Here is a 26,135-nt window from a genome sequence, read left to right on the forward strand (position 1 = left end):
TGATACTTTCCTCTTTTGCGAGAAATTCTGTGTCCTATTATCCTGCTCCAATAACTACCTGACGAAGGAGCAGCGCTCCAAAAGCTTGTACTTCTAAATAAACCTCTTGGACTATAACCTGGTGTCGCGTGATTTTTAACTCTGTCTGGCTTTGATTTTCTGTTTGATCCTCTCGTTCTGAACTGATTGGATAAAGTTTCTTTACACCAAAAAGTTCTTTCAAATCCGAAAAACCTGAATCAAATCACCCTTAACCTTCTAAATTCCAGGGAATGCAAGTCTAATTAATGAAAACCTTGTAATCTCATGCTTCAAGTGTTATCAACTTTGAGCTGCATTTACATTTTACTCCTTCTGCTAGCAATATAGAGCCTTCCTAATCTGTAGAACCCAGAACAGCAGAGGTTGCATAGCTAGAATTTTGTATAACAATGGCAAAACACTTCCCCCTTTAAATCCTAGACCCCCCCCCCAAACCTTCCCTCGCACTTATAAAAGCCAACATTCCATTTTTCTTTTAGTTTTTTTTGTACCTGACCAGCACATTTTAGTGATCTGTGTAACTGGACCAGCATTGTAATCGCTTACATAATGCTCTTTAGACAATGGTTTTGCTCAACTATATAATATTTGTATCTGCCCATTTTTTGGCCCAGACTAGAAAACTGCATCTTACCTGCACTGAAATCCATCTGCTTCCACTTTTTTCTTATACTAAATCCAGCTCCTGTTTTCTCCTCACAGCTTTGACTCCCTCCCCTTTTATCATCAATCTCACCACCACCCACACTGACCACAATTGCAGCCTCCTTAACAATGGATGGACTGAGCCCCAACCCCCCACAGGGCTGTACTCCCCCAAAATCATTGACTGACGTTGATAAGCAGATCGTAGCCACAACTGACAAGACATCTGACTACTATTGTTGCAGCTTCCCAATGACATTATGTCGCTCCCCCTATTACTGTTGCTGACCCAACAGAACGGATCCTTGTTCACTCGCTGGACTGATCCTCTGATGGTTAGCATTCCAAGCTAATAAATGACCATGTCGAAATCTCTGGTCTGTATTTGTACTGTGTCCATGACTGATTGCACCAGAACCCGCTGACCAACAGCTACCCACCCTTGACTGAAATGAGGAGTGCCCATGGATCATGAGGTAGGGCAAGGCAAAGGATGTAAGCTCCAACCAATAGTTAGGCGCTAAGTAAGCAAGTGTTAGGACAGCTATCAAGCAGCCCTTAGATGCAGCCTGGTCCAATCCATGTGTCGGTGCCTGTACCTGAATGCAAAGTGCCCCATTTCTATGCTAATGGTCAATGCAACCTGCAACACAGGCCTGTGCTTCCTAAGAGGCCTGCACACGGATTGGGCAGGTGCCGTAAAGGGTCGTGAAGGCTTGGCAAATCTCAGATGCCAATATCTGTGGACAAGGGGTATGTGCAGCTGGAGTCGGTGGATCATGCCCCGAACAACACAGAACTCAGCCAGCAGTGAAATGTACCCTCTGACATTCATGTGTAGAATTCTTGACACCTACCTTGTTCAGTGCAATTGGTAAGCGAGGCAAGCTGAATATTAATGAGGTAAGTTAAGGCAATGATGAAGCATTTAACAAGCCATAATCTGCCTTCATTGGCAACTCTCTGTGTGGCAAATGCATAAAAGGTACAGCAAGCTCATACTGACATCAAGATAACCCTTGTTGGACTTCTCTTCTGATTCTGTACATGTTACATTGCTAAACTACCTGAAAGATTCTGGCAAATATTTCATAAACAAATGCTTATCAGCTACAATTTTGAGTTGCAAAGTATAGTTCTGGTACTAGCTAATACATTAGACTAATATGTTATCTTGTTGCAACTTTTAGTTGTCTAATATAAACATAGGATTGACATGAACCTCACTCTGGAAAGTAAGGTGATTGTATCAGTAAGTCTTTGAAAAGCAAATGGGATTCTCATAGAACTGCAGCACATTATTGAAGGATTTCACATTCATTTCTACTTCTCAATTTATTTGTTAAAATGGGTAACTCACATTAAATTAGATTTCTAGATATAACAATCTATGACTATAGCTAGATTAAAATGAGAACGTGAATTTGTATTCTAACATTTAAAGGATAGTAGTCTAAAATCTGTGGCCTTAGTTGAAGGAATTAAATTGGTCATTTGTCTCTTTGTTATTTGTGTATACTGCAATATATTCAACAAAATCAATTCTGACAAAGCAGAAAATAAAATGCAGGCATTCAAACAGATCCAAGTGTTGGAAATGCAGAGTAACATGCTCACAAAAACCTTTCTGATACAAATGAGATGCATTCAGTAAAACTGTCTAATCATAGGCTTATATAAAGCTTTTTCTGAAGAGTAATTGCTTGTTGAGGCACACTTCCCTATTAATCATCATTAGACTCCCTGTTTAATGCATGGACTGTTGTATAATGCATCATTTAATGAAAATCTGCTCCTTTGCTGGCAGACTGAGGAACATAGCACATTAGATACTATGCTGCATAATTAGAGGGTTGAGTCTTGATATTCCTGTGTAGCTATTTTGTCTCACCCGAGGGATAGACAAGCAGATGATGTTAAACATTAAAGATATGCAAAATAAATATCTGGGTCTTGGAAACAGCAAATCTAACTCTGTCAGTCCAAACAATAAAGCTTGAATCAAATTCTGTATATTGAGATACTATATTTATTTGGCTACCAGTTATTAGGTCAGTCTTATTGCTAAGAGTAGTGGAGTCCTTTGGGATCATTTTGCCTTATGGTTCATGAGAAGGAAGATGACTTGGGTAAAGGTGGTAAAGATGAAACTTAAACAAGAAATGCTGGAGGACATTTAGCTTGTGGTGTGATTGGAACTACTATAGAATGAAATGAATATATCTGTCAGGTGGAGATTTGATGTTGTAATTCAGACACATGAAAACTCATTTGCTCAATGAAGGGATATGAAATACTGAAGCTTAATTTTCATAGCTTAATTGTACACTGTCATTTATATTTTGTCATTATCATTACAGATAGGCTTTGATGAGCTTTCTCAACTTGGATATTTCACATATGTTTTATTATAATTAAACACAAATCTTGTTCTTCAGGAACTCATTATCCATCCATGGATTACATTTTCATTCATTTCTGAACAAAAATGGATTATTTCTAAACCTTTGTTTTCACTGCAGTGATGTTACTGTCAGTTGGCTGTACAGCTCGTATGCAATCACATTGGATGTACGGATGTTTGCTGCATGATTATCACTTGCCCTCTCAGCCAGCAAGGGCAGATGATTCATTTTCTAATCTGTATCAAATATAATATCCTGAGCTGTGTCTTCATATCCCACCTGTGACTACAATATTTGATAAGTGTCAGTTATCTTAACTCTTTCACTACATAAGCGGAAGTAATGCCTTAGTGGTGTTATTGCTGGACTGTTAATCCACCAGACCCAGGTAACATCTGGGGGCACTGAGTTCAAATCTCACCACAGCAGATGGTGGAATTTGAATTCAACAAATTTTTTGGAATTAAAATGACCATGAATCCATTGTCAATTGTGAGGAAAAACCCATTTGGTTCACTAATCTCCTTTAGGGAAGGGATCCTCTTCTGTACCTGGTCTAGCCGACGTGTGACTCCAGACCCAGAGCAAAGTGGTTGACTCTTAACTGCCCTCCTGGCATTTAGGGATGGGCAATAAATGCTGTCTGAGCCCCCATTGTGTCCACATCATGTGAATGAATTTTAAAAAATATCAGTTTTGACATTCAGATATAGGCAAAATTTGAATGACAGTTTTAGAATGAAGACATAAAAGTGAAAAGGTAAAGTCAACATCGTACTACCATAAGAACATAGGGTTTATCACTTTAGAGAGAGATATGTGAATTGTGCTGGTTTAACCTCGGGGTCGCCATGTATCATGTTAAGGGAGAGGTTGAGAAGGACAGTCCTTCATGGTAACTTCAGCTGTGCAGAAATTGTACCCATTCTGTTGGCATTACTCAACATTACAAACCAGCTCAGAGTCAAAATGTCTGGTGCTGAAAAAGCATAGCCAGTTAGGCTGCATCCGAGAAGCAGGAGAGTCGACATTTAGAGCATAAAGCTCTTTATCAGGAAATATTGCAAACCATTGCAAACCAGCTGTCCAGCCAACTGAGCTAATCTACTCCCAAAGTCAAGTATGAAATTATCAAATAATATCATCTAGAATAAATCCTCTTGCTCTGAGAAATTCTATGATTCTAACTCAAGCCGTCATTACAACACCTAGATTTTAGCTTTGAAAGCTTTTAGGTGGATCTTTTCGATCAGTGAAATTAGCATGATGTTGATGGTCACTAGACTGATCACACTTAAGGAAGAAAGAATAGCGAGAGGTTCACATCTCGATAGTCATCCTGCCCAAAATGACCCCATCCCCATAACCTCCCAACAATAAGCTCAAAAGTTAATGAGTGTAGACATTGTATGAGGACAGAATTATTCTTGATTATAATCACTGCTATATTCAGGTCAGTTTCTGGTTTGCACTGATAAAATTCTTAAATAAAGCTGCTTAAATAAAATATTGGAGCATTCCAATGGGACTGTACCTTGGAAAGAGTCAACACAGAGCTGGGAGAGGAAGAATTTAGTAAAGTTAAAATTGATGAGAAAATTTGAATAAATAGAGAACCAATCTGAAAATTGGATTGCTGTCTCAAGTGAGAATTTTAAAAATACATTCAGATGACAATAACCAAGTTCAAGAATACAATGATTCTTGAACTTGGGGAAATTGCATGGTTAATTCAATCAAATGGGAATGTCAAGGAGCAGAGTCTCCTTGAGTCAAGTCTATAACATAATAGATGGGTGGGGTTGTGTGGCACACTGGCAGTGTGCTTACCTCTGGACTTGAAAGCTCCAAGTTCAAGTCCTAATTGCTCCAGTGATGTATCATTGCATGTCTGAACAGATTGATTAAAAATATCAAAGGTTCAATAGAATCAATTTTAACTGTCCCCATTCCCCAATACAGATAAGAGGGTAAAAATTAAACTAAAGAGGTAGTAGCCTTCCTTCTCTGCTCATGAGAAGATTATTCACAGGAAGGAAGAGCCTCAAAATATGTAGATCAGATCACAATGACACTCAAAATAAAAGTTTAATAAGTAATTTGTTTCATTCCTGTTTTAAAGAATCATGTTGTGTGTAGTGACTAAACTTCAGAAGTAAATTATTCATTGCAAAGTGCCATGAGAAAATTTGAAAGACACTACATCAATATAAATTCTTGCCTCCTGCAATACCTCCTCCATAAATCTGTGTATGTCTGTGCCCAAGTGACAAATATTTGTTTTTCTTTTCTCCAGGAACTGCTTTGTTTAGCCTTTGGGAGATATTTTCAGATATAAACAAATTGAAGCACAGATCTAATAATCCCTGCGTTATATCAAGTGCATAATTTCAGTGAATTTAACCTGTTTTCCAATAACTTTTAAAAGAACTCTCATAGCTCATCCTGCATCTGTTCACAAATGATTTTGTGTCTCTTTCTGGCTGATTTAGAGAACAGAATTGGCCAAGGAGCTCTGAAAATTCGCTTGATATATCTTTCCAGCCACAGCTTTGATAAGAAGGTATGGCAGAAGGCTTTTCTTATCATAAAGAAACAATTATTGAACGATACACTAATGTCAATAAAAGTCACAAAGAAAAACATATACAATGTTCAGCAAGAAGAAATGAAAAGATATATTGAGAGGGAGCTCCAGTTCCTCACAGTAGAATCCCACAGTGCAAAGGGAATCATCACATCATTTGTGAAATACTGATGAACAGCAAGCATGAGAAATGGGTTCCTGGTTGGCTAGCATCTGAAAGAGTAGGAGCAGTTTACATTTATGGTGGAATACAACATTTCCTTGTAGGAAAGTGATTGAAGTAAAGAACGGTGATAAAATGGAGCTGTATAGGGAGAGGACCACAGAACTGAGACAGCCAGAATCCAGCCAGTGCATGAATGAGGCATGAGCAGTTGGTCTGGGTGAGAAAAGCAAACAAGACGCAAGTGGGAACAGCTGTCAGCTGTCACAGTGAAGGCTTTCCAGTAAACTACCTCTGAAGGACATGAAATGCTCTGAATCAGCGATCAAAATGTCTCCATATAGAGAAAATTGGAAAAAGACTATATTAACCTGAATAAAAGCTTTCCGCATTACCAGAAGATTGTATCTACTATGCATAGATAGTGAGTAGTGACGGAAAAGTTTGGCAAGAATCGAACAATAATGGTTGATGAAATGAGAAAGAAGCTGTTAATTTGCAATAAATCAAAATGAATCAAGATGTCAAATGAAACATTTGAAGTTTATTTGCCCAATAAAGCTCCATCCAAACAGCATGCAAGTCATTTCAAGATTTAGAACCATGGCTCAATCAGTGGCGGCAAAATTGCAAACAAATAGAAAAAAGATCAATAACAAGTGTCGACTAGAATGATGAACTAGTCCTCTGCCAGAAAATCCATTTTATTTCTCCTCGTCTCTACACAAGCTGCATGACAATATCAATCTCAAGCAAGTGCCCAAAGACCCATTTATTATATCCATATTTTAAGTATTTGAGGTAAATTGAATGTCACCTTGAAAAATACTGGATGAACAGGAAAAAAGCAATAGTTAGAAGTAAAACAATAGTGGTGAAATAGGACTGAATGCTGAATCAGTGCACATGCATCCTGCAGACACGGATGTGCTTTAATTTTAGTTTAGGCAGTTGTTTGCAGTCTTTATATGGATGCAGCTGGAGTTTGTCTGATGCCATGCTCTTTTTCTGCTATAGACATCAAAAATAACTGAATAAACCTGAATATATTATCTGGATGCATCTGGCAAGTTTATGTATCTATTATCAACCTTTCTTTTAAATTCACCAGATTTGCCTATTTGATGGCAAATTTCTGAGACCGTAAAACATCACAAAAACATTATGAAACATGAATAGAAATGAAGAGGTGAAAAATCTCAATTTGCAATAACATGCAGTCACTGCACACCCAAAAGTATCTATATATGTAGCAACACAGGTAACTGAAGGAAGGGAGTAAAGGATTTGGACCATTATAGGTGACTCCTTGCAAACATTCACACAGATTAATTGGACTGATGACCATTCCTATTAATGGAGGGTTTGCCTCCAGCAGGATATCTTACTTGATGCAGCAGTGCTTATGACATCCCTTTGCATGTAAGAAACTATGCATGGATATTGTGCGGTTAAAAGGAATCAACTGCTATTTACTACTGATGGCTAATATATATATGATACATCCAAGTATCAAATTTTACATAAACTTTACAAACAGCACCATGCTTCTCTTCGAATGTCATGGTTCCATTGACCTGAGTTAAGATGGAATCGATGATCTTTATATTATCAATTCACATGTAATGATACAGTGATGATATCACAACCATGTCTCTTGACGTAAGACATGACTCAGCATTCTCTTCTTTCAAAGATAAAACCTTATCCTGTACAGGTATATACAGTTGTCAATTCAATAATAAAAAAAAACGGGGTAAAACAGAGTTTACAAGACAATCAATTTAAATTTCAACATAATGCTTCACATGTTTGACAATTTATTCTCACTATAACCCTGGTTTGAACATGGAAAAAAGAACTGAATTCCAGAGGTGAGGAGAGAGTGATTGCCCTTGACATCAAGGACATATTCGATCAAATGTGATGTAAAGGAGCTGTATCAAAACTGGGAGTCGGGGGAAACCTCTCCTGTTGGTGTGGTATCTAGTACAAAGTAAGATAGTGACAGTTATTGAAGGCCCGTCATTTCACATCAACATATCGCTGCAGGAGTTCCTCAAGATAATGTCCAAGGCTTAACCATCTTCAGCTGACTCACCCATGATCTTCTCTGTTTAATTATAAGGTCAGAATTACAGATATCCACTGATGATTGCATCTTATTCATCATCATTCACGACTCCTCAGATCCTGAAGCTGTTCATGTCTAAACGCAGCAAATACTGGACATTATCCAGGTTTGTGCTGAAAAAGTGGGAAGTAAGATTTATGGCACACAAAATCCAGGCAATGACCAGCTCCAACAAGAGAGAATCCAACCATTGCCCTTTGACACTCAATGGCATAATCATCACTGTCAACATTTTGGGTGTTACTATTGACCAGAATCTACACTGGAATAGCCATATAAATATTACAGCTGTAAGAGCAGGTTAGAGCTTTGAAACCTGCTGTAAGTAACTCGTTGCCAGACCCCTATTTAGGAAACACGTCATGCAATTATTTGTAAGTTATGTTCATTCCATCATCAGACAATATCTTATTGTGGGATACCAAATAAACTGAAAATAGAGCTCATTGTGTGAACAATGGTCATGTTCAATGCATTGCTAATTCATTGACCTTTGAATAAAACAATCTATCAAAAGAAGTTAATTTTCCCTGGACATCGGGATAGGTCTGTTGCTACTTTTGTTCAAGGACAAGAGCAATATTCGTGTAGATATGAAGGCTTTCTCTGCTGCTGGGATTGATATATTTGAAATGCCTCATATGAGTTCATGAGTTGTCGAATATCCTGATTCATCCTTGGCTACAACACAGATTGATGTGCTCATGTTGTGTGCATTCAATACCCAAGTGATTCAGATGTGACATGGACATGATATCCTGATGTAATGCTTGCCATTGAAAATTGTTAAAGTGATTTCTGTGTGACCAAAATGGACAGATCTTCTCTGGTCCTTCTTCAAAACTGTCAGGCCATCCCTGGATAATGACCTTTTGCCATTCTTGTAGTTGCTCATGCTTAACGATTGCAACTGTTCTGGTTTTGGGCAAATTGGAGCAGATCAGTCTTGAGAACATTTTCAACTTCATACTCTGGCACTTCAACATATAGATCAACAGAAATATCTTGATCTTTATGTGGGTTGGGTCATCTACTCGGTGTATCAAACACAATCATCCTGGTGCCTGGGTAACATTTCATTTCAAAGTCATATCCTTGCAGTTTAACCAGTAAATACTACAGACATGGTTGTGCTCTAATTAATGATTTGCAACAGAAAATTTCTAGTAGCTTGTGATCTGTGCGCACCTTATTGCCAAATAACTCGTGTAAAACCATGTAACGAGCTAATGTCTCATGCTGTATTTTGGAATAATTGTTTTGCACAGATGACAGAGTTTTTGAACAAGAAGCATAGGATTTTCATCATGCAGAAGACTTATACCTGAAACTTTTTATGATGCATAACTTTGACAACTATCTCTGTCTTTGGTGTCGCACTATTGCAGACGGTAAGATTTTACTGACAGAACATGCATGAGAGAATTAAATGCCTCAGTATGTAGATTGTCCGACCAGAGGGGAGGCCATATTGGATTTGGTACTTGGTAACGAACCGGGACAAGTGATGGGCTTGTTAGTGGGTGAACATTTTGGTGATGGTGACCACAATTCTGTGACTTTCACCTTGGTTATGGAGAGAGATAGGTGTGTGCAACAGGGTAGGTTTTACAATTGGGGGAAGGGTAATTACGATGCTGTAAGACAGGACCTGAGGAGCATAAGTTGGGAGCATAGGCTGTCAGGGAAGGATGTCATGGAAATGTGGAACTTTTTCAAGGAACAGATACGACGTGTCCTTGATATGTATGTACCTGTCAGGCAGGAAAGAAATGGTCGTGTGAGGGAACCTTGGTTGACGAGGGAGGTTGAATGTCTTGTAAAGAGGAAGAAGGAGGCTTACGTAAGGTTGAGGAAACAGGGTTCAGACAGAGCAGTGGAGGGATACAGGATAGCCAGAAGGGACCTGAAGAAAGGGATTAGGAGAGCTAAGAGAGGGCATGAAAAATCTTTGGCGGATAGGATCAAGGATAACCCAAAGGCATTTTATGCGTATGTGAGAAACATGAGAATGACGAGAACGAGGGTAGGTCCGATCAAGGACAGTAGTGGGAGACTGTGTATTGAGTCGGAAGAGATAGGAGAGGTCTTGAATGAGTACTTTTCTTCAGTATTTACGAACGAGAGGGACCGTATTGTTGAAGAGGAGAGTGTGAAATGGACTGGTAAGCTAGAGGAGATACTTGTTAGGAAGGAAGATATATTGGACATTTTGAACAACTTGAGTATAGACAAGTCCCCCGGGCCTGACGGGATATATCCTAGGATTATGTGGGAAGCAAGAGAGGAAATTGCAGAACCGTTGGCAATGATCTTTTCGTCTTCACTATCAATGGGGGTGGTACCAGGGGACTGGAGAGTGGCGAATGTTGTGCCCCTGTTCAAAAAAGGGAACAGGGATAACCCCGGGAATTACAGGCCAGTTAGTCTTACTTTGGTGGTAGGCAAAGTAATGGAAAGGGTACTGAGGGATAGGATTTATGAGTATCTGGAAAGACACTGTTTGATTAGGGACAGCCAGCACGGATTTGTGAAGGGTAGGTCTTGCCTTACAAGTCTTATTGAATTCTTTGAGGAGGTGACCAAGCATGTGGATGAGGGTAGAGCAGTGGATGTAGTATACATGGATTTTAGTAAGGCATTTGATAAGGTTCCCCAAGGTAGGCTTATGCGGAAAGTCAGGAGGCATGGGATAGAGGGAAATTTGGCCAATTGGATAGAAAACTGGCTAACCGGTCAAAGTCAGAGAGTGGTGATAGATGGCAAATATTCAGCCTGGAGCCCAGTTACAAGTGGAGTTCCGCAGGGATCAGTTCTGGGTCCTCTGCTGTTTGTAATTTTTATTAATGACTTGGATGAGGGAGTCGAAGGGTGGGTCAGTAAATTTGCAGATGATACGAAGATTGGTGGAGTTGTGGATAGTGAGGAGGGCTGTTGTCGGCTGCAAAGAGACTTAGATATGATGCAGAGCTGGGCTGGCAGATGGAGTTCAACCCTGCCAAGTGTGGAGTTCAACCCTGCCATTTTGGAAAGACAAATAAGAATGCGGAATACAGGGTTAACGGTAGGGTTCTTAGTGAGGTGGAGGAACAGAGGGATCTTGGGGTCTATGTTCATAGATCTTTGAAAGTTGCCACTCAGGTGGATAGAGCTTGTAAGAAGGCCTATGGTGTATTAGTGTTCATTAGCGGAGGGGTTGAATTCAAGAGTCATGAAGTGATGTTGCAACTGTACAGGACTTTGGTTAGGCCACATTTGGAGTACTGTGTGCAGTTCTGGTCGCCTCACTTTAGGAAAGATGTGGAAGCTTTGGAGAGGGTGCAGAGAAGATTTACCAGGATGTTGCCTGGACTGGAGAATAGGTCGTACGAGGATAGGTTGAGAGTGCTAGGCCTTTTCTCGTTGGAATGGCGAAGGACGAGGGGTAACTTGATAGAGGTTTATAAGATGATCAGAGGAATAGATCGAGTAGACAGTCAGAAACTTTTTCCCCGGGTGCAACAGAGTGTTACAAGGGGACATAAATTTAAGGTGAAGGGTGGAAGGTATAGGGGAGATGTCAGGGGTGGGTTCTTTACCCAGAGAATGGTGGGGGCATGGAATGCGCTGCCTGTGGGAGTGGTAGAGTCAGAATCTTTGGTGAGCTTTAAGCGGCAATTGGATAGGTACATGGATGGGTGCTTAAGCTAGGACAAATGTTCGGCACAACATCATGGGCCGAAGGGCCTGTTCTGTGCTGTATTGTTCTATGTTCTATGTTCTATGTTCTATGTTCTATATATTAGTGATCACCTTCCCATACAAAGAGGACATCCTTCTGGAGCAAATCTCTCAGCAAAAGTACCTTTTCCATTAAATTAGGAACATATCATGAAAGGAATTTTAAAAATCCAGGGCAATATTGCTGATCCTCTTTATCCCATTTAGCATTTGTTTCGACCGTAAGACCCTAAAACATAGGAGTGAGAGGGGGATGTTTGGCCTATCAAGTCAGCTCTGCCATTATTTGAGATCACGGCTGATCTAAGAATTCTCACTTCCACTTTCCTGTCTTATCTTCATGACCTTTGATGCCCTTTGATCAGATTACAAGTCTGACTATCTCAGCCTGCAATACTCTTAATGACCCAGCCTCAACAGCTCTCTTGGCTAAATAATTCCATAGATTCACATCCCTTCTCATTTCTGTCTTAAATAAGCTACCCATTATTCTGAGATTATATCCTTTAGTCCTAGATTCTTACCCAAGAGGAAACATCCTCTCCACAGCTATCTTATCAAGTGCCCTAAAATTCTTCCATGTTTCAATAATGTCTTCTCTCATTCTTCTAAATTCCAAAGAATACAATCCCAACCAAGTTAATCTCACATCACAATAAAATATCTGCAGACCCAGAATCAAACAAGTACACCTTCTTTGGATGGCCTCCAGTATCACAATATCTTGGCTTAAGTAAGGGGACCAAGTATTTTACACCAATCTGTGTGCTGAATTAAATAATTTCACTCTGTTTGGTGCAGTTTCACTTTAAGCCTCTCTGAAATGTACATTCTGCCTTCCTTAGATAAACAAATGAAGTTATACCATCCTTAAGAAACAATATTGCATCACTGTTAAAATTGCAATTCACCTCAACTTCTCTGTGCTACAGGTGAGATTGTTGGCTGATTCACTTGCATCAGCTGTGGTCTGTTCCACCACTGGGAATGTGGTTTGAATCTCACGAATTGTGCCAAAACCAAGGTTTATGCATATTGGTAGATCCTGCCACTGCAAGATTGTTGGTATCTACTAAATAGAAGAGTTTGGAAAGACAAGGTGTGCTTGTATATTTGCACTGCAGTGTGATTATGTCAGTTCTCTGGTGATCCATTAAACACTGGTTCTTTCGTAGGTTGTACCACGGAGCACCACTTGCTGAGATTGAAATTTTGCATGGTACATAGAGTAGTATGTTGACTAGCTCTCAGTCAGTTTTAGTTTTTAATGTATGTTAACCTGCACTTTAAGTACATTTGATGGTAAAGGCCATAAAAACCTTCTCATCACTTTATTATGTTGACTTGGCACATGAGGTTTCCAATCTGAAGTGTTATGAAGGTGTATCTTTAAGACAGCTAGCAAGGGCTTAGAGAAGCACACAGAATGCTGGAGAATTTACGATGTAACTTCTGGTTTGGAACAGCCAGCACTGGCTGGATTGCCTGGAGATAAAAACAAATCCAAATTTAGCCAATCAGTTTAAATTATACCCCAAAATACCAACCTCCAATCAAGTTTGAATTTAGGATATTGACAATATTAAAAACCAATGAAACAATCTGTTGCTTTGGGGTATAAGACTAGGGAAAATTGAACGGTTGGGGGAGAACTGCCAAAAGACCGACAGATGTAGGCTGTTAGTCAGAACTCTCTGAGAGGTACTTGTCTAGAGAAGGAGTTTGCACAAGAAAAAAGATTGACAACGACCTGGAGAGCAAATCTACAGAGAAGATTCAACAGCTGGCTAGTTTAGAAATTTGAATTTTTCTGTAAATCTTAATCGGGGATTTTATCGGACTGGTATTGTGGAGGGGAAGGTAAATGATATGTTTAGATAAATGAGTTGTAAATAGTTGTTAGTTAATGATTCTCTGTTAGACTTTTAAAAAATAAAGTTGTTAATTTTTACTTCAAACAGTGGCCTTTGGGATAGTTCTTGGGAATCTCGAACTTTAAATTTTTTCTGAGTTGTTGGTTTAAAATAGCAGGGGGGTGGCATTTACCCAGCGTCATAACAGCAGAGCCTGGTCACCTTCTGAACATTGTCTCTAGCTTAGTTGATGCTGAATCTCATCAATGTGATTACATTTTTGTACTTTCTTAGCACAGGCTTTGCTGCCAGTGTTGAGGGGTTGTATCATTTGTTGGTTACCACTTTTTTAACTAGGTTCTGAATTGACCTTTGGAACCACATTTCCTGCATTTATGTGCTCAATGACCCTTTGGTTCACATTCTTTGCAGATATCCCGAAAGGTTCCTGGGTAGGTATGACAAATTCCATTTGCTATAGTTTCTATTGGTTTGGTGTGCTTTACTGATCATAGCAATAATGTTGGCTACACCCAAAGCACATAATTATGTTTTGGCCTGTCACAGTGGCTTCAATCTTCAAGTAATCCCTCACATGGTAAGGCCCTTTTTTCTTATCCAAAAGATCCTTTCAAAAGGCTTTAATTTAGGTAGAGCTGAGGACTAATGAGCCTCTCTGACTTCTCCTGTTTGGAAAACCACACTCATGTCCTTTGTTGTGCCATCTTCATCCAAACTGGTCAATAAACTCTGAGGATTACTTTCTGTATGTCATAAGTTGAAATGTGTTGAACTTGTCTTTGAGAACTTTTTGTTTTGTGGATATTTCTGATCATCACTGGAAAGAGCTGTTCATTCAGCAATCCATTCTTACTGATGGCAAGCACAATTTTCAGCAACCTCTTTTCCTGATTGTCTATTGCTTGCTTTGTAAAGTGGAACTACATATGTAGTTTGAATACTTGGAATTCAGTAAAGGTGTCACTGGATGCTGTCCAGCACTTGCCTTCCATTTCTCTTTGGAGATTTTTGAGCATTTTAAAAAAGTAAAGTATAATGCAGTGTTTGATTTGTTAAAATTAATTTTGCATCTGTCTTCTTCTATTGTTCTCTTCTGTTTTGTTTCCTTTGTTCATTTCCAATTGCTACTCCTTTACTGTCCTTTGTTGCTTTAAGACATATGTTTCCTTTCAACTTGAGGCGACATGGTGGCACAGTGGTTAGCACTGCTGCCTCATAGCGCCAGAGACCCGGGTTCAATTCCCGCCTCAGGCAATTGTCTGTGTGGAGTTTGCACATTCTCCCCGTGTCTGCGTAGGTTTCCTTTGGGTGCTCTGGTTTCCTCCCACAGTCCAAAAATGTGCAGGTCAGGTGGATTGGCCATGCTAAATTGCCCGTAGTGTTAGGTGTAGAGGAATGGGTCTGGGTGGGTTGCGGTGTGGACTTGTTGGGCTGAAGGGCCTGTTTCCACACTGTAAGGAATCTTTCCTGCCACTGTAAGGATTTCTGAAGTCTATGCACAGCAGCATCTTCTGGTAGTGGCAGTCAATGTATCAACATGCTGATTGGCATGTGTCAACAGTCTGAGTAGGTGTGAGACTTAGCAACGGAGAGGGAACGTTGTCAGTGTTGTTTTGACAACTACAGGCTGGCAGCTTAAAAATTGTAATAGTAGGTTTCAGTCTGTAGATGGCATTCATACCAAATAAGGTGAGATGGTAGAACCTGGGTTTCTTTTTTCTATTGCACCAAATTGGATAAAGATGTTAGTAAAACCTATTGAAACCTGGACAGAAGTAAGCCTCCTTAGTTTTAGCAAAACACTAATCATTTTTAGACTGTATTTTCTTTTAGGAAAGCATTGCTTTTGGAATCACATGCCATTTTCTGAAAAAAAAAATAGTTGGCAGTTTCTCAATCTTTTGTTTTTAAAGAGAAAGGGAGAGAGGCAGAACTAAATAGTATAGATTATAGTTTTTTTTTGGATTGGTGACTTGAGCCTTTTAATTGCTAAATAAAGGGATGCTTGGAAATTTCTTTTGCTGTGTAGGAACTTAAGTTTTAACTTGGCTGGTCAATAGCCTATCTACAAATCTGTTCAGATGCCTGTACTCATAAATGTTATATCTGCTGATTGTCTGAACTCTTCAATATCCAGACTGTTATATAGCTGATCTTCAATTAGTTTTCCAGATATCTACTGCCAATATATTAGAATGGTTTATTTTTACAGACAATTACTGGCTGTTAAATGTAATGTGTATTTTATCCCCATCAGGAAATCTTACCTGATAAGTAATGCTTTAACCTCATAGCATATTAAACTAGGTATAGATAATTTAGTAGTGAAGGAATCCTACAGGCATTTATTAGAGTTTGCTAATATATGCAAATAAGATATTCACTGACACATCAGTGTTGGGCACTTAAGTAAAGCTATTCAGGTACAGTGAGCAGTGTACTTCTATGAATGTTTTAAGCAATCTGATTTAAGGTGGAATCTATGATCCATATACCATTAAGTCATTAGCTACAAAAAGTAATGATCACATCTCTTAATGATATGAGATACAACAAAACATTTGTACTGTACTTTCAATGTAATTCTTTATAACAAACATTTCTTTTTAAAGTCAGGTGACAAATATGAAGCAAAAAATTATGGACTTCCAAAATCTGAAAAAAAAATTGTTTTCTCCAATTCAAATATTTTGACCAGTTTTCATTCACTGTCAGAAACATAAAGACATATAAGCATGGCTTATGTAAGGATGCTAATAATGATGACTGCTGCAGTAATGTTATCTTATCATTTCAAAACACTAGTAGGATTTTATACATTCTCAACAACAAAGACTGGATAAATGTCACTTCATCCCTATAAGGAGCTTTAGAATCAATTTCAATCCTAATCAGTAGTTGAAGCTTAGATTAGCAAAACAATGAATGTAATTAACCTTTGGGTATTGAATTTTCCTTAGCAACTCTGTAAGAAACAAAATTATCTTAGATTTCTTTTCATTATGATCACCAGAATGGTAATCTATTAACAAATAGGTAAGGTATTGCAAAATATCCTTGAATCATGCCTTGGTATCTCTGAAGAAATTGAACATACAATGCATACCCATTACAGACTTGGACTGCAATTATATTTTTAAGATTTGTATTCTGATTGTCTTAATATGACATTAGCAAATAGCTTAGTTAAAGACATGAAATATGATAGATTCGTTTTTTTTAAAGAAATTGGTTATAATGATGCCTGCTGTGCCTTTTCTGACTTTACAATTATTGATATGATCAGCCAAGTGTGCATGTTGGTTTAAAGTCAGTTTGGATCCATAAGTGCATGCAGCATTTATTATTGTTGAAAGGAATATCAGTGTTTTTTTGTTTCTTAAAGATTAAAGAGACATGTTAAGACATGGGAAGAGAGAACAAAGCGTGACATACCAATTACTTTCTAATGTCTAAAGAGAGAAATATAGCAGAAACTCTTAAACCTAATGGCGTTATTTGATCACAGTCATTGCAGTTCTGGAAAAAAAAGAAGCTAGACTGAGTATAAAGGCCAATAGATTAGGCTATGAGTATTACTTGCAGTAGCTAATTTGCTATTATCAGTTATCCACAGAAACCAAAAGTAGTCACACAACATCAGGAGCACATTAAGACTAAAATGTTAATAAACTAAGAGGATGTTAAATGGAAAAGGACAATTGATATCGTTTAATATTTTCAGCAAATTATCCCAATTTCCATTTTATTTATAAATCATTTTCTGTAAACTTGATAACCAGTGCAGACAAATCTTTAACATTTCAAGGACTATTTAATTTCCTTTCATTAATTTTTGGGCTTTCCAATTTTGGCCAATTATAAAGCACAACTGAGAATATCTGACTACAGGACACCTAATCTTGATTGTTCTTAAAAGACCGTCTGCTAAAGGAGGTATAGTGTTAAGTAAAGGGCAGGAAGGGCAATAGAAGGACTGCCTGCATATCTCAGCAGTGTCCCAGATTCATGCAAGTTTAAAGCTACCCCAGATCAATTAAAGCTAAATTACACTTCTAATGGGCATAATTTTAAGGTGAAAGGCAGGAGGTTTAGTGGGGATTTAAGGAAAAATGGTTTCACCCACAGTGTGGTGGGAACCTGGAATGCACTGCTTTGGAATGCAGTAGAGGCAGGAAAACTCACAGCCTTAAAAAAGTTGAGCAACTTCAAATATCATAACGTTCAAGGCTATGGGCGAAGCGCTGGCAAGTGAGATTAGTGTAAACAGATGTGCGCAGACCCAATGGGCCAAAGGGTTTTTTCTGTGCTGTATCTCTCGATATTTTTAAGATCATGGTATCCTTCCAAGGCAAACAGTGTTCCTACACATTTAGCATACAAGATGAAAATTTTGCTGGATAAAATCCAAACTCAATTGATTTGCCGATGGGCTGTCGTCCAAATGAATGATGAAGAATTTCAGCAAAGAACTTCAGATAGCTATTTTCCAATATCGGTCTACTGCAGCTTAAAGGATGAATTGGAAATCCCTCACCCAACTTCCATCAATATTATGATAAAGGATTCTCTGCACTGCAGTCATAGATGTGAGAAAAATAAACTTACTAATCACAATTCATGTACTTTTTGTTTAAATACACAGGAATTCAAAGAAACAACTAATTCTATTACTTGTCATAAATGTGATGGAATAGGTGAAAAGGATCAGGCATTTCCTAATATTCATTTGATGTAGGTAAGTGAGCATTAGATCTACATTATTTGTTCACTTTTAGTATTTAAAAAAAAAATAAGATTGAAGCTTGATTTTACAGCTAACTCTCATGAATAATTTTTAATTCATGGTTAGATTTTCCATGGTGCTGGTTGCCAAAGTTAATCAGTACAAATGATAAAGAGTTATATTATTTCAATAAAAATATCACAGTGGATTGCAAACAGAAGGATGCAGAAGAGTTAGAATCATTAACGGAAATTTGACATGGGTAAGGGAATATTTTGGGAGTTTGAGTAGCTGACTGTGATAGGGAATTGCTTCTTCTGTTTGTAAAATACAGCAGCATGGATCGTTTATAATGGAGCTCTCTTATGTAGATTGATTTTATACTTTTTGTATGATATCTTTATTCATTCGTATAGTTGATAATTCAGGAAATATTTTACGGATGCTTTTGCTTCTACTTAAAAATAAAGAATCTATGTCAAAGCCATCCATTCACTGTTTACTCAGTCTGACCATTATTTATTTTCAATGTTCTATTATAATCTATGAAACTGTTTTGGTTTGGCATTCCCTCTGTTTTCCTTCCACAGGTAAATAGATACTATGGGTCAAAATTGGATAGCCAAAAATATGGAAGTACGAGTCATGTTGCACAATTAAGCACTCAAACTATTGAGGGAAGCAACAAATTTCTTGCTGCCAGTGAATTATGATGGTAGGTAGGGTACAACTAGCACTTGACCTGAAACGTTAACTCTGATTTCTCTCCACAGATCTACCAGAACCGCTGAGCTTTTCCAGCAATTTCTGTTTTTGTTAGCACTTAAAGCTAGCCTGGACTACTTAAAGCTAGATTGACCTCTAAAGGTAAGACATATTCCACGAATAGGAGTTAGAAGTGATGAGAGAGAGCTGTTAATGAGTGGGAAGGATCTTGACAAACAGTCCAGAAAGTTTCCCCAATCTTCTCCAATGAAGCACAGGAGACCTTGACACCTTCCCCCAGGCTGTCAGAAATACCCTCAGGAACTCATTGAGAAGGCAGTGTATACAAGTAATCATCTGGTTGGACAGATTCTCAATAAACAAGGCGATAGGCAGGAATGTAGAGGAATCACAATCTTATTGAATGGTGAAGCAGGCCGGATCGACCATGTAGCTTACTCCAGCTCTGAATTTGTATGTTCAATCAATGCACACAGTATAGCCCTGAGGGAATGGCTGGTGTACACTAAGAATTTTTAATTAGCTCACATAAATGGTCAAGGTCAGTGAATGCATCTTCACATGCCATGTCCTTACAAATGAACCTCCAGTGTCACACTAGGCTCAACTCATCACACTCCTCTTCTGTCTGCTCCCAACAGTCTCAATCAGCCACAATTTGTAGCTAACATTTATATACATCACCTTAACCGCTCAGATAACACTCTCATATGTGATACTGCTAGCTATTCAACTGTGGCAGGCAAATCATCGACACACGTATACTTGCAGGCAAGCTGGCCAGGAATGTAAAATAGCAGTGCCTCAGCAATGGGGTACGGAGAAAATGAAATGTCCTCACCAATATGGCAAAGACAAAGATACCAATCACTGATGTGGCCACAAATGAGCACTTAGCTGGGAGCTGGTGTTAAATCATTGGCGATAATTATTCCCAACCAACTTACCTTTGTATGTCCCAATTCTCTGTTATCAGAGCTTCTTCTGATTCACCACTTACTCTCGCTTTCCTCTTTCCTTGCCCCAAATCCCTGTCAACTGTCAGACATCCAAGAAGTGGCACTGCTGTTCAGTTGGCTGCTGCAGGAGGTGAATAGCAAGTGACTAATCAAGCAGAAAGGCCAGCACAGTAGCTATAAGCTTAAGTAACAGCAGATTTCACACTTTAGAAAGTCACATAGAGGTAGAGTCTAGACTTGGTGAATCGCTGAATATGCATGTACTGCACCCAGCCGTGAGGAAGAATTCTGTAGGTGCCAACTCTTTGGAGGGCCATGATGCACAACAATTCTGCTGAAGTGGGCTCAGATGAGGACTTTGGTGCAACAGCATTTAGATAATGGGTGGTGGATATTTGCACAGATATGCACAGTGCATTGGTAGGACTACGAGATAGCCAACTCTCAATGCCAAGGAGAACAGAGGAGTCCAGTTCCAACATGGAAATTATACAGAGCTCTCAGTGCTCCATGAGAGCATTTGCAACATAACCGTGATGCAATGTCTAACAGCTGGTATCATAACTACCAACCAGCAGCAAAGACCCAATATCTGAGAGCAGCTGTGGAAGCTCAGATTGAGTCCAGGAAATTGAAGCTTGTTTACTTGCAAGCTCAGAATGCTGTTATCATTGGTGATTAACTTCATTGCTGAAAGGGATGGCAGGGGTTTAGGACATTGCAACAATCTGTGCACAAGGAGATAGCAGTAGCTACATGAGACACAAATCCACTGCCCTCAGGTTGACGGCATTCCCACCACTTCCACTCCTGCTATCTCTCAGTCCTGGCTCTTGCAGCACATACTGAGTTTCTGCAGTCTGATACCAGGATTTCCTGGGTAGGGACTGCACAAAGGTGGTCCTACAGGGTATCTCTGCCACCTGCCACATTGAAAGTCAGCAGTATCCCACCAGGACTTGCCTCAATCACAAGGGAGGTATGGAGTTGGAATGGTGGGAGAGGCAGAGATGTCTAAAAGACAGACACGAAGAGAAGGTATGAAGGCGATCATCTATATTTTGTGTGAATATTGGAAGCATTGTTGGATAAAATGAGAGAGAATTTTTTGTTTTGTAATTATGTTTTTCAGAATATAGACAAAAGGATGTTATGACAGTCCACAGTTGAGGCATGGTAAGGTATGGGTTTTTTGTGCTATGGGATCTGGGGTGTACTCACCAGAACTGCAGTCTGACAAGGCATTCACAGTCAGCCTATCTGAAAAGTGGATGTGCTGTCGGTTTCCTCCCTTCCCCTTTTTTCTTACAATACCATATCGTTCTCTTCCTCCTCTTTTGTTGCATGTTCAGTCCAAGGTGGTGAGAACTGTTTTTTTTTTGTGACAGCAGCATTAAGGAGGATCATAAAATCCCTACAGTAGAGTCATAGAGACGTACAGCACAGAAATAGACCCTTCGGTCCAACTCGTCCATGCCAACCAGATATCCTAACCCAATCTAGTCTCACTTGACAGCACCCAGCCCATATCCCTCTAAATCCTTCCTATTCATATACCCATCCAGATTCCTTTTAAATGTTTCAATTTGGCAGGGGGGTGGGATCCGGACTTGTAGTCTAGCAAGTAGGCTAGCTGTTTGTCAGGATGTCCAAGAATGTAGGGAGGCTTGAAGAAGGTAGCACTGACAGGGATTACTTGAGGACACAGAGATGGGTTCAAGTGCGTATACTTCAACGCAAGGAGTATCAGAAATAAGATTGGTGAACTTAAGGCGTGGATTGGTACCTGGAACTACGATGTTGTGGCCATCACGGAAACGTGGATAGAAGAGGGACAGGAATGGTTGTTGGAAGTTCCTGGTTACAGATGTTTCAGTAAGATTAGGGAGGGTGGTAAAAAAGGAGGGGGGGTAGCATTGCTAATTAGAAATGGTATAACGGCTGCAGAAAGGCAGTTCGAGGGGAATCTGCCTTTGGAGGTAGTATGGGTTGAAGTCAGAAATAGGAAAGGTGCAGTCACCTTATTGGGTGTTTACTATAGGCCCCCCAATAGCAGCAGAGATGTGGAGAAACAGATTGGGAAACAGATTTTGGAAAGGTGCAGAAGCCACAGGGTAGTAGTCATGGGCGATTTCAACTGCCCAAATATTGATTGGAAGCTCTTTAGATCAAGTAGATTGGACGGGGCGGTGTTTGTGCAGTGTGTCCAGGAAGCTTTTCTAACTCAGTATGTAGATTGACCGACCAGAGGGGAGGCCATATTGGATTTGGTACTCGGTAATGAACCGGGACAAGTGATGGGCTTGTTAGTGGGTAAACATTTTGGTGATGGTGACCACAATTCTGTGACTTTCACCTTGGTTATGGAGAGAGATAGGTGCGTGCAACAGGGTAGGTTTTACAATTGGGGGAAGGGTAATTACGATGCTGTAAGACAGGATCTGAGGAGCATAAGTTGGGAGCATAGGCTGTCAGGGAAGGATGTCGTGGAAATGTGGAACTTTTTCAAGGAACAGATACGACGTGTCCTTGATATGTATGTCCCTGTTAGGCAGGAAAGAGATGGTCGTGTGAGGGAACCTTGGTTGACGAGGGAGGTTGAATAAGGTAAAAACATTGACTGCAGATGCTGGAAACCAGATTCTGGATCAATGGTGCTGGAAGAGCACAGCAGTTCAGGCAGCATCTTAGGAGCTTCAGCAAAATCGACGTTTCAGGCAAAAGCCCTTCATCAGGAATAAAGGCAGAGAGCCTGAAACGTGGAGAGATAAGCTAGGGGAGGGTGGGGGTGGGGAGAGAGTAGCATAGAGTACAATGGGTGAGTGGGGGAGGAGATGAAGGTGATAGGTCAGGGAGGAGAGGGTGGAGTGGATAGGTGGAAAAGGAGCTAGGCAGGTCGGCCAAGTCTGGACAAGTCAAGTGGACTGGAAGTTTGAAACTAGGATGAGGTGGGGGAAGGGGAAATGAGGAAGCTGTTGACGTCCACATTGATGCCCTGGGGTTGAAGTGTTCCGAGGCGGAAGATGAGGCGTTCTTCCTCCAGGCATCTGGTGGTGAGGGAGCGGCGGGAAAGGAGGCCCAGGACCTCCACATCCTCGGCAGAGTGGGAGGGGGAGTTGAAATGGTGGGCCACGGGGCGGTTTGGTTGATTGGTGCGGGTGTCTCGGAGATGTTCCCTCAAGCGCTCTGCTAGGAGGCACCCAGTCTCCCCAATGTAGAAGAGACCACATCGGGAGCAACGGATACAATAAATGATATTAGTGGATGTGCAGGTAAAATTTTGATGGATATGGAAGGCTCCTTTAGGGCCTTGGATAGAGGTGAGGGAGGAGTTGTGGGCACAGGTTTTACAGTTCCTGCGGTGGCAGGGGAAAGTGCCAGGATGGGAGGGTGGGTCATAGGGGGGTGTGGACCTGACCAGGTAGTCACGGAGGGAACGGTCTTTGCGGAAGGCGGAAAGGGGTGGGGAGGGAAATATATCCCTGGTGGTGGGGTCTTTTATGAGGTGGCAGAAATGTCGGTGGATGATTTGGTTTATGCGGAGGTTTGTAGGGTGAAAGGTGAGCACCAGGGGCGTTCTGTCCTTGTTACGGTTGGAGGGGTGGGGTCTGAGGGCGGAGGTGTGGGATGTGGACGAGATGCGTTGGAGGGCATATTTAACCACGTGGGAATGGAAATTGCAGTCTCTAAAGAAGGAGGCTATCTGGTGTGTTCTGTGGTGGAACTGGTCCTCCTGGGAGCAGATACGACGGAGGCGGAGGAATTGGGAATACAGGATGGCATTTTTGCAAGAGATAGGGTGGGAAGAAGTGTAATCCAGGTAGCTGTGGGAGTCGGTGGGTTTGTAGAAAATGTCAGTGTCAAGTCGGTCGTCACTAATGGAGATGGAGAGGTCCAGGAAGGGGAGGGAGGTGTCAGAGATGGTCCAGGTAAATTTAAGGTCAGGGTGGAATGTGTTGGTGAAGTTGATGAATTGCTCAACCTCTTCGCGGGAGCATGAGGTGGCGCCAATGCAGTCATCAATGTAGCGGAGGAAGAGGTGGGGAGTGGTGCCAGTGTAATTACGGAAGATTAACTGTTCTACGTAGCCAACAAAGAGACGGGCATAGCTGGGGCCCATACGTGTGCCCATGGCTACCCCTTTGGTCTGGAGGAAGTGGGAGGATTCAAAGGAGAAATTGTTAAGGGTGAGGACCAGTTCGGCCAAACGAATGAGAGTGTCGGTGGAAGGGTACTGTTGGGGACGTCTGGAGAGGAAAAAACGGAGGGCTTGGAGACCCGGGTCATGGCGGATGGAGGTGTAGAGGGATTGGATATCCATGGTGAAGATGAGGCGTTGGGGGCCGGGGAAACGGAAGTCTTGGAGGAGGTGGAGGGCGTGGGTGGTGTCTCGAACGTATGTGGGGAGTTCCTGGACTAGGGGGGGATAGGACAGTGTCGAGGTAGGTAGAGATAAGTTGAGTGGGTCAGGAGCATGCTGAGACAATGGGTCGGCCGGGGTGGTCAGGCTTGTGGATCTTGGGAAGGAGGTAGAACTGGGCTGTGCGGGGTTCCCGGACTATGAGGTTGGAAGCTGTGGGTGGGAGATCTCCTGAGGTGATGAGGTTCTGTATGGTCTGGGAGATGATGGTTTGGTGATGGGGGGTGGGGTCATGGTCGAGTGGGCAGTAGGAAGAGGTGTCCTCAAGTTGGCGTTTGGCTTCAGTGGTGTAGAAGTCAGTGCGCCAGACTACCACTGCGCCCCCTTTATCCGCTGGCTTGATGGTGAGGTTGGAATTAGAGCAGAGGGATTGGAGGGCTGCGCGTTGTGAGGGTGAGAGGTTGGAGTGGGGGGGGGGTAGACAGGTTGAGGTGGTTAATGTCCCAGCGGCAGTTGGAAATGAAGAGGTCGAGGGAAGGTAATAGGCCAGCGCGGGGTGTCCAGGTGGATGCAGTGTGTTGGAGGTGGGCGAAGGGGTCCTCGGAAGGTGGGCGGGGGTCCTGATTGTGAAGGTGGAGGCGACGGAAGAAGTGTTCGATGTCACGGCATGTATTAAATTCAATGATGCGTGGACGGAGGGGGATGAATGTGAGTCCTTTGCTGAGGACTGATCGTTCGTCCTCAGTGAGTGGGAGGTCCGGGGGGATGGTGAAAACTCGGCAGGGCTGGGAGCTGGGATCTGGTGTGGGTGTGGAGCTGGGAATGGGGTTGGAGCCAGTACCTGGAGTGGGTGTGATGGTGGGGGGAATGGGGGTGGAGGTTGAATGTCTTGTAAAGAGGAAGAAGGAGGCTTACATAAGGTTGAGGAAACAGGGTTCAGACAGAGCAGTGGAGGGATACAGGATAGCCAGAAGGGACCTGAAGAAAGGGATTAGGAGAGCTAAGAGAGGGCATGAAAAATCTTTGGCGGATAGGATCAAGGATAACCCAAAGGCATTTTATGCGTATATGAAAAACATGAGAATGACGAGAACGAGGGTAGGTCCGATCAAGGACAGTAGTGGGAGACTGTGTATTGAGTCGGAAGAGATAGGAGAGGTCTTGAATGAGTACTTTTCTTCAGTATTTACGAACGAGAGGGACCGTATTGTTGAAGAGGAGAGTGTGAAACGGACTGGTAAGCGAGAGGAGATACTTGTTAGGAAGGAAGATGTGTTGGACATTTTGAACAACTTGAAGATAGACAAGTCCCCCGGGCCTGACGGGATATATCCTAGGATTATGTGGGAAGCAAGAGAGGAAATTGCAGAACCATTGGCAATGATCTTTTCGTCTTCACTATCAACGGGGGTGGTACCAGGGGACTGGAAAGTGGCGAATGTTGTGCCCCTGTTCAAAAAAGAGAATAGGGATAACCCCGGGAATTACAGGCCAGTTAGTCTTACTTCGGTGGTAGGCAAAGTAATGGAAAGGGTACTGAGGAATAGGATTTATGAGTATCTGGAAAGACACTGTTTGATTAGGGACAGCCAGCACGGATTTGTGAAGGGTAGGTCTTGCCTTACAAGTCTTATTGAATTCTTTGAGGAGGTGACCAAGCATGTGGATGAGGGTAGAGCAGTGGATGTAGTATACATGGATTTTAGTAAGGCATTTGATAAGGTTCCCCATGGTAGGCTTATGCGGAAAGTCAGGAGGCATGGGATAGACGGAAATTTGGCCAATTGGATAGAA

General features: G+C 41.2%; 1 protein-coding gene across 5 annotated transcripts in view; it reads left to right on the forward strand.

Moving 5' to 3' along the window:
* Positions 1-26,135, forward strand: part of mgat4c (mgat4 family member C) — a 438,829-nt gene that overhangs the window by 205,394 nt on the left and 207,300 nt on the right. For 3 of the 5 annotated variants that reach the window (XM_043709709.2, XM_043709712.2, XM_043709710.2), the window contains exon 2: positions 18,216-18,308. The gene's annotated coding sequence lies outside the window, so the exon portion shown is untranslated. The remainder of the gene's footprint in view (positions 1-18,215; positions 18,309-26,135) is intronic. The other 2 variants (XM_043709714.2, XM_087997139.1) reach the window with 1 other exon arrangement.

This window comes from Chiloscyllium plagiosum, unplaced genomic scaffold (genome assembly GCF_037043375.1).
Source record: "Chiloscyllium plagiosum isolate Xiang-an unplaced genomic scaffold, Cpla_swu_hap1 HiC_scaffold_19, whole genome shotgun sequence".
NCBI classification, from domain to species: domain Eukaryota; kingdom Metazoa; phylum Chordata; class Chondrichthyes; order Orectolobiformes; family Hemiscylliidae; genus Chiloscyllium; species Chiloscyllium plagiosum.